The 6,872-nt window shown below is 40.7% G+C and overlaps 1 long non-coding RNA gene across 1 annotated transcript; it reads left to right on the forward strand.

The window, feature by feature from the left end:
* The first annotated feature begins 2,580 nt into the window (after window positions 1-2,580).
* On the forward strand, window positions 2,581-6,278 carry LOC105023085. Its single transcript, XR_828955.3, has 4 exons — window positions 2,581-2,665; window positions 2,847-2,983; window positions 3,134-3,266; window positions 5,774-6,278. It is a non-coding gene; the product is annotated as an uncharacterized LOC105023085 (long non-coding RNA).
* Window positions 6,279-6,872: the final 594 nt, after the last annotated feature.

Genomic DNA, 6,872 nt, shown 5'->3' on the forward strand with positions numbered 1-6,872 from the left:
AATAATTGTCAATTATTTTGTGGAAGCCTCCACCTATCCCTAAAATGCATTAAGAATTTTAAATGAATTGCACATGCTCATGTGGTAACTTTGATAGCCCTTTTTATGCAACGTTGATGCAGGAGAGAGCGTGTTCTCTCCACATACACCAGTATTTCTCACACCAACTTACTATTATGCTGCTGAGTCTACACCACCACGGCAAAATAATCTGTTCTTCGCTGGAGTGAGTTTAACGATGTGGAATTGTCAGCATTCACTTCATCAACATAATGAATGAAAAGTGGAAGTAGCACCAATCTCATGTAGCTAGGTAGTGCAAGTAGCTGATGTTACCCGATATTACGGATGAGTTTGCTGCTGTATTTTTTCAAGAAAAGGTGTGTAAGAGCAAATTAAAAAATTACAGCAAAATGTACACATTGCCGCTTACCAGAGTACATTGTTGAAACATTAATTCCCTGGACAAGATAATTTCTTCCCCGAAAAATATACTCATATCAATTCTTGGAGTGTTTTGTTTATAGTTAGATTTTGTTTTGTTGTTTGTGCACGTGGTGAGCCAGGGAGGGGGCTTGAAGAGCAGCTATTTACGGGCCAAGTCTAGATACCTAGTAGCCAGTAGACATATGTTTCGGGTAATTACCATGAATTCACAACACAATAACAGACAAGCGTTTTAATTATATTCTAATGCAGTATTGGTGATCTACCACATTCTAGCCAAATGTCATGAAATAGATTCAAGCTTTGTCAGTGGGGCACGATGCAGTAAACATGGGCCTGCATCTGATCCATTTTGGGGATTTTAGCTCTGCATTTAACACCATCACACCAGAACCTCTGGGAACCATAGAGCCATGACTTTCTGTTCATTTCTAGAACATGATTTTATTTCACAGACGCAATGAAATTGTCAGTATGGCATTGCATTAATTGAAATGGTTGTCTGTGTGTTATAAAGTGCAACGTTGTGGAGGTAGCAGGACACAGGAGCAGAGGTGGTGGGCCGAGGTCTTTTAATAAACAGGCTTGTTAACAACAGGCTCACGAGTCTCGAACAGCAAAGTCACATACAGGCGACAGGACTAAGCTAGACACAAAATTAATATACATAGGGGACTCAAACAGAATGTAGGATCTTTAACTTGAATTAAAATGCATTGAACATAGAAATGTGGCCAGCAAGGCACCGGTCATGCCCCGGCCATTACATAAAGGCAGAAAGGTAATTTCGTAACACCAGCATGCCATGAGTTCTAACCTAGAAAATTAAGCACCGGGGATTCCAAACTAAGAAGTTGTGCAAGTCCATATATCTGAAATTCAGTTTTCTGAAATAGAAATATATTTTGCTGGAGAAAAATGGTGGAGAAGCTATTCTGTTAACAAGTGTTGGTCAGTTCGGGAAAACATGGACAATGTTGTCAACACGGACATGCACGTCATCCTACAAACCCTTGATATTGCAGAACCGAATTTACTAGCTTAACAGCATGGTATATAAACAAGCTACCTTGAAGGTAATGGGAGTTGCATCCCTTCCTTCTAGCCACGACCAAAGTACATTAGGCTGCTGGTTCTGCAATGACAGGTGTGAACTGCTGTTCTGCCATCATTACATAAATGCCAATGAATCATTGTGATATACAGTATGCATTACCAATCTTAGTGTAATCTTCAAAATCTAGTTTGATAGTTAATATGCAAGTGCTGATTGGTCAATCGGCTTATTCAAGGCAGTACGTAGTGTTATTTAACACGTTAATAAAAAAAGTACACAAAATGGCGTTTTCTAATGACATATTTTAGCTCTGCATTTCAAAGGCCTGTAAACAGGACCAAATTTGCAGTGGATTTCCTGCCTTCGCAGAAGGTTTAGACGATGTAGCTATATTTTCCTTTTGACTTGTTTGCTTGGTTTATTGTATGTGGCTACTGATGCTTGAAGCCAGCTTATCCTCAGCTAATCTGTCTTCTCCCTGGCTAGATTCAATACCCGGTCTCCTGTGTGGCAGTCTGCATGTCTAACAACTACGCTGTGTAACAATGGGTGCTCAGTCAGTCACTCATTCAGTCACTCAGTCAGACACATTCACTCTTCTTGGCCGGCTTCCGCTTATGTCTCCCGGCGTATACCTGAGTGTCTAGATTTTCCATCTACCTGCCAGAGCTCCTGGTGAACAAACAGGTTAGTGTGTATCTAGCTACAATATAAGGAACAGATCATAAGGCAAGTGTATTACAGTAAATACAATGACATGATAAAATAAATTCCCCTTGGACCACCTGAGGACAACAGATGCCCCTGCTTCTAACATAGAATCCTGTAGGAAATAACGATGTGCATCACCGCGCCAATGCCTTAACGGACAGGCCACCACTGGTGTTAAACACAAGTCAGCCGCACACCATACAGCTTTAAAAATCTGCAGAAGAGTGATGGGTACAGAATGGAAAACTTAAAGAAATACAAATAAACAGGATGGCCTGTACAGCACAGTGTAGAATTTCCTGTGCTGAGTTTCCTGTGCTGAGTGGAACAAGCTGCAACTGTAAACACTCCTGTAGAGTTGCTTCTGAAAAGATAGGTTAGAACAAGGTTATCACTGCTTCTCTGCAGAAAGGAAGGCTAAACATCAGGACAAAGTGAACGAGGGACTTGGTAAGTAGCTTGACTATTTGCAGTCTGAACGAGCTCTGCTTCTGCCAGATTACAGGACACAAAATGGTAGAAATGGGTACCTGGGAGAATGAAAAAAATATACTTGGTCCTGTAACTTGCATATTGAAGGTCAGCTTCATAAGAAACATGTTCTTAACAATATTATGAAAAACCCTTGAAGGCTGATGAACAAAAACCTGAATGGACTGGAACATCCCCAGCTATGGAACTGGACTCTGTGGCTGGACCAGACACAAATTCAGAAACTCAGACTGTGAGTTTGAGGATCCAGAAGGGAAGACCATGCACCATTCAGAGGTAGACCTGAAAGAACTACTTGTTGCAAGAAATTCCATAGAAATTTGGCTGTTCCAACCATCAATGTGCTTTTCTCTAATCTGATATGTTGCACCAGTGAATAGTAAGTAACTAATGACATGCCGCATCTCCACCTTTCAAATGGAACAGGATGAGCACAGACGAGAACACCAGGCCAAGACAATGCTGGGAGAGCAACAGATCGCAGTTCAACACTCCCATCCAGTCTAAAAGATCTTCAAAGGATTTGCAAGGCAGAATTGGAGAAACCGCATTAATCCAGGTATGTAAAGCGTGCAGTTACACACCCAAGAGGATTCTGAGCTGTAGTTTTGTCTATATTGATGGCTATAACAAGCAGAGAAGGTGAAGGGTTCTGAATACATTCAAAAGTCATAGAAACTAATAACTAATAGTCAGAGAAACCCATAGCTACTGTATAATTGAGTACTGGCGGTATCTGCAGTTTGGCAGCTTGAAAGGCAAGTCACCAACATACATTACTCTGTCTTAGTCTTAAAAAAGAAGTTATGACATCTGTACCAAGAAATACTGAAGCTATGATTACATTTTGATTTGTCCCTTGTCCCTTGAAATCCCCTTGTTTTGAATAAAAGAAAATATGGTGTCTTTCAATGCTGTAATACAAATGTTGTTCAGTGGTGTAATATATCAGTGTTGTTCACTGGTGTACTATATCAGGTAACATAGTGATTATAAGATCTGTCCAGTAATCAAATGATTCCTAGAACATATCTCTGGGCCTTAAAGGTGAAAAAAAACAGTTGTGCTGTTCCTGAGCAAGATAGTTCAACTTTGTCTCAGGTCATCGCTGCATATGAGAATATGTTCTCATTCAGCTTACCTGGTACAATTTTCAGAATAAACTTCAGTAAACACCTTTCTGGCTAATACATCCTAAAGACTGAATAATACATTATATATTTTTCAGCTCCTTATACTTGATTCAGAGGGCAAAAGAAAAATGCATTCCTGCCAACAGTTAAACAAGAACAAGTGAGATTTTGGTGAGGGCACCTAGAGGGCAATCTTATTTCAGGGGAGGCTAGTGAACCCCCCCCCCCATTTTCTCCTTCCTCATACCACCCATGGGAAAAGGGCTGACTCACAGTCCTTCAAGGCTTCTGCTCCAGGCTGGCATATTCAATACTGCCACCAGAATGCTCCTCAGACTGGTATTTAATCACGCTTCATGACAGCATGAGAAAGCCTTTTTGGTGCTGTGTTCTCTGAGTTTATGATGTCATCGGTCAGAGGCCTCTGATGCACCATCCTCAGGCAGGAGGAGCTTGACTAAGAAACAAGGACACTTAAAATAAAAGAAAGATGAGGTGCAAACGGGTGGCTGCAAGTGGCTAGAAACCCCTACAGCTGCTTGCTCTTCCCAATGCAAGGGTTGTTGCTGTAAAGGTCAGAGCACGGCAGAACGTTTGAGATTTTCAGATAGTTGCAAATTTACCAAATGACAAAGCTGATCTAATCACTGCTAAAACCATCTGTTCAACACACCCTAAGACGACAGAATAAAGGGGGGAAGAGACAAAAACGGCAACCTCCCAAGAGTGCCGTACTTAAAGAGCCGGTACAAGGGTTTTGATTGAGGGGAGACTCCCCTGACACCCTTCTTGTTGAAAACAGTTTTTCCAGTGCATTCAATGTACCATAGCAGCACAGCAGACTGAGGGAATGACATGGAGCATGACATTAAAGAGCCCTTTGAAATAAAGTGACCTTGAGGTCTTGAAGCCTGAATCCACTGCCAGTGAGGGACACCATGGTAATCACATCTGAGTGATTCCCCACTAAAACCCAGACAAATAAAGGCCATGATTTCTTAGATTTTCAATCAATTCATTCCATGGAATGGACATTTTAAAGTTGGATATACAGCATTGGTTTTGCACAATCTGCCAAACATTTCCAGATATGTCAGCTCTGGGTTCTGATCGCCCAAACTCATTATTACAAGGTGGGGAGAAAAACACCCTGGATGAAGGCTGGTAGTGACTCCCAGTTTAATCATACATTTCCACACCGTTTAAGACCGTCCAGTCCTCAGTAGACCACTGGCGGGGATTCATGACCCAGGCAAGACTCTATTTCTTATTTTGCCATCTTAGCAATGGCTTTCTTACTGCCACTCCACCTGTCAAACATGCAGCTGGAAGTCGTCTCTTCAACACTGAAGCTGTGCTTGACGGTGTAGTCCTGTGGGCCACCTATAACACAAGCTGCAGTCTTCTGATTCTGTTGTGGCTTTGGGTCTGCCAGACCTCTTCCTGACAGAGTTTCCAAGTACCTTCTGATGGTGTAGGAAAGGGTACTCACTAAATCTTGGCTTCCTTTGCAATTTCATTTAAGGAAAAGCCTACACTTATAATGGTTTGACTGTCATCCTTTGTTATTTGCCTTTTTCTAGCCAATATGATCACAATATACTACATCCTGTAGAACAGTACTGTCCAAATAATGCTTAAGAGGGTGTAGTAACACAGTCTGTTCCAACACTGATGTATACAGTTTTTTTTTTACCACTGGCAGTTTACTGTTTACCTTTGTAAGATGACGTGCTACATCAATAACAGGGATGGCAATTCTCAACTACAAACTGAAACTATGAAATAGACCAATTGAATGCGTCTTTCAAAGGCATCTCATCAATATGCTTAAATATAAAATAATGAGTGAACACTGTTACATTAAGTCTGTTTTACTAAATGAAATGTGCGTGTAAAATATAATATACCTTTCTCCGTTTTTTCTATCTAGATCCAAAAGAGCATCACAGTTCCCACCTTCTTACACTTGAAACCTATTCCAGTGTGACAGGAGCAAGAACACCGGGCTGGTGACAAACACGTGACAAACACATCACATCACATGGAGACAGGTGAAAAGAGCCAAAAGGACGAGAGAAGAGAGGGAAAAGAGAGCATGGTGTTTAAAATCAGCACCACATGGGTAATTATTCACACTTATCATTGATGATAATTGGACTTTGAACAAGTGGTTTATATCGAGAGAATGACAGAATCAGAAATTGCTATTGTAATGCCTCCAAGGTTTGAATCACGTGGAAATGGGCTTTTTTATAAGATTATGGGCTCCATTTTCTGCTGGTGTTATGGCAGCACCAGTGTGAAACACCCTTTTTTCAATTCCAACAGAATCCATCTCTCAGCTTTTTTCTCTATTGCACAATGAATGGAAGTTTACCTTTCTCTTATCAGCTCGCCAGCACCCTATGGACGGGAGATACAGCTCTGGAAAAAATTAAGAGACCACTGCACATTTTTCTTTCCTTTCCAAAAAAGTTGAAAGGAGGTTTTGATTGAGGAAAAAGAAGGGTTAAAATTAAGAGACCACTGCAAATTGAACTCTTCTGATCCTTACTCAAAACTTTCCTACAGTGGTCTCTTCATTTTTTCCGGAGCTGTATATTTTACAAGAAACGATAACAAATTGTTGCAAATCATTGCATTATTTTTTTCCTTATATTTTACATAGTGTCCCAACTTGTTTGGAAATTGTGTTATATTTTGTTCTAGTTTTTCCCTTTTTATGTTATTTTTGGATTCCCTGTGTTTAATGGTTTCACCTGTTTTTCTTTGATGTGTATTTATGTCATTGTGGATTCGGTCTCAGTATGACACCCTGATAAAATAAAGGTTAAATAAGCATCAAACTACGGTACAGTGTCAGATTTGTGTGGAGATTTTTTGGTGATTGAACCCTTCTACATATCCATACACCTACCAAAACAACACTTTACAACCATCAGTGACTCCCCTGCACAACCTCCCTCTCCTGTCACCCTGTCACTGCTCTCCTATCATCTTCATAGCGCTCTCCTCCCCACTGGGAAAGA

The sequence above is a fragment of the Esox lucius genome, chromosome 1 (assembly GCF_011004845.1).
Source record: "Esox lucius isolate fEsoLuc1 chromosome 1, fEsoLuc1.pri, whole genome shotgun sequence".
Classification (NCBI taxonomy): Eukaryota; Metazoa; Chordata; class Actinopteri; order Esociformes; family Esocidae; genus Esox; species Esox lucius.